This window comes from Apodemus sylvaticus, chromosome 10, assembly GCF_947179515.1.
Source record: "Apodemus sylvaticus chromosome 10, mApoSyl1.1, whole genome shotgun sequence".
NCBI classification, from domain to species: domain Eukaryota; kingdom Metazoa; phylum Chordata; class Mammalia; order Rodentia; family Muridae; genus Apodemus; species Apodemus sylvaticus.
In genome coordinates this window covers 6951579-6954518 of record NC_067481.1, presented here as the reverse complement: position 1 = coordinate 6954518, position 2940 = coordinate 6951579, and positions in this window count along the sequence as shown.

Below are 2940 nucleotides of genomic sequence, written 5' to 3'. Positions count from 1 at the left end.
ACCTGACCTTCTTCCTTATCAGAGGTCTCAAAAGCAACCCCATTTCTCACACTGTCTCAAAAAACCTCCTTACAACTGAGATATTTATAGGTGATTCATGTGGTTTCTTAATTATCCTCAACAGTTTACAATAGTAGCTTTCATAAGCGTAGGGCTTTGGATTTAGCCTCTTAGGTTTGAGCCTCAAAAATCGTGATTTTGGGGCCAGAGAGATGGCTCTGGTTAAGAGCACCGACTGCTCTTTCAGAGGTCCTGAGTTCAAGTCCAAGAAACCACATGTTGGCTCACAACTATCTCTAATGGGCATTCAATGCCATCTTCTGCTGTGTCTGAAGACAGTGACAGTGTACTCTCACATATATGAAATAAAATATGGCTGGAAGAGGCAGAGCCAGAGCGAGTTCGGAGAAGAGTGGGGAAGTGGAACATTCAGTGTAGAGCAGAGCAAGTTAGATATAAGATATTTGGGAATCATTTGTCCTTGGCAATGAGAATCTCAAAATCAGGTGTGACAACTTCATAAAATCTGGGTCCATGGAGGAAGAGAGGGAGTGAGGGCCTAGCTTAAGGAAGGCTGGCTGCAGAAAGGCAGGAGAAGTGAAGGGCAGACTATCTGCATGGGCAGATTTCTAGAAGGAGCTACTTGACACAGAGGCTAAAAACTTGGACAATATGCTGGGCGGTGGTGGTGCATGCCTGTAATCCCAGCACTCTGGGAGGCAGAGGCAGGCGGATTTCTGAGTTCGAGGCCAGCCTGCTCTACAGAGTGAGTTTCAGGACAGCTAGGGCTATACAGAGAAACCCTGTCTCGAAAAAACCAAATCAAAAAAAAAAAAATTGGACAATAGAATTTGCGATCAAATTCACAGATAAACGATTGCACATACCTCTGGTACGGTTGTGAGAGCAGATACTACAGTGGAACGGAGTGTGTGTGTGTGTGTGTGTGTGTGTTAAGTGAGCTATAGCTTCCGCTCCTACCTGGCTCCAACTTGTTACAAACTTACAGGCAAAACACACAGTGTGGCATGGTGCATGGTGGTGCACGCCTGTAATCCCAGCACTTGGGAGGCAGAGGCAGACAGATTTCTGAGTTCGAGGCCAACCTGGTCTACAGAGTGAGTTCCAAGACAGCCAGGGCTACACAGAGAAACCCTGTCTCGGAAAAAAAAAAAAAGGAAAACAAACAAACAAACAAATGAAGCCTCTTCCAGGGAATTAGGCTCACAGAATCGTTTCAGCATAGATTTAGAGAACTTATCAATTGTCGGTGTTGGAGGGAGGGCCCAGCCTTCGGTGGACCAGAAAGCAGATCTGTGCAGGCGTATGGAGCAGGTGGGATGCCAATGCCTTTAGACACCCGGAGGTCTCAGCACAAATGTTCTGAAATTTAACGTATCAAGGGGATATCTTTGCCCAGCACATGCCAAGGTGTGCCCCTGAGAAACTATGCCAAAAGAGGTTTACTGGGGTAGAGGAGTGGTATGAGGACCTGTGGAAGGGGTAGAGACAGGCAAGTAGACAGACAGCAGAGAGAAAGAGAGCCTGGGGGGGGGAGGGGGGGGAGGGGGGAGAGAGAGAGTGAGAGAGAGAGAGAGAGAGAGAGAGAGAGAGAGCGCACTAGCGAGCTGGGGTGGTGTGCATGTGCAGCCAGTGAGGGCAGCAGGTGATGAATGACGCAAGCAGTTGCTAGGTCCCTGAGAGCAGGCCAGTGGAAATGGCAGTGGTGTTGCTCCCCAGGTGGATCTACAAAGCGAGTTCTAGGTCAGCCAGCCTGATCTATAAAGCAAGTTGCTGAACAGCCAGGGTTACACAGGGAAATGTGTCTTGCAAAACCAAAATAAAAGTAAAACAACAACAACAACAAAAATAACACAATAGAGCCACAGATGTGGGTTGGTGGTTAACAATGTCAGTGTCCTTGCAGAGGGATGGAGTTCAGTTCCTGACTCACATTCCCCTGTAACTGCAGCTCCAGGAGAATCTAACAAATATTCAAGAAAAAACGAAGTGCAGTAAATGAAGACAGAAAAGAATAGGAGCAGCTGACATTAACTGAGTGATTGCCAAGTTAGGAACTAGTTAAGTCCTTAGGCCTCAAAAGTCTCTGTGAGAATCATCTTCCCAGAGAGGTTGGCCAGCCTAGTCTACAGAGTAGAGTAGGACAGCCAGCAGTAAATAGAAAAACTCTTGTCTCAAAAAAAAAAAAAAAAAGTTTAAAAAGCAAAAGAAACTAGAAGACTAGGAACATAACTCAGTTGGTAGAGTGTTTGGTTAGCCTGAACTAAGCTCTGCTTTGGATCATCTGAATAACCAGGACATCAAACATCTTTGATGCCTGAACTTGGGAGATGGGAACATGCAGATCTGTGGGAGTTCCAGGCCAACTTGAGCTACACAGTGAAGAAAGAAGAAGAAAATAAATTTTAAGGTCAACCTTGGCCATATAGCAAGTTTGAGCCCCGCTCGGGCTATATGAAATCAGTGCTACAAGTCCAGTCATTTTCCATCAGTTAATATAGTTTATGGATCAAAAGAAGGGATCAATGAGAGCTGTACGTGGGGGTACATACCTGCAAGCCAGCACTCAGAAAGCCCAGGCCAGAGTAAGGAGCGCAGGGTTGTGGGCAGCCTGGGCAACTTACTGAGGGATGGACCAGAAGGCCAGAGTATTGTTGCTCTTACAGGCACCATGTGGTTGCTGGGGATTGAACTCAGGACCTCTGCAAGAGCAGTCAGTGCTCTTAATCGCTTACCCATCTCTCTGGCCTTGTTTCATGTGTATGTTCAATACCATATGCATACAGTACCCTTGGCGGCCAGAACAGCAGACGGATTCCCCTGGAACTGTAGTTACAGGTAGTTGTGGTTGCTGGGAATTGAACATGGGTCCTCTGAAAGAGCAGTCGGTGTCTTTTTTTTTTTTTAAAGATCTATTTA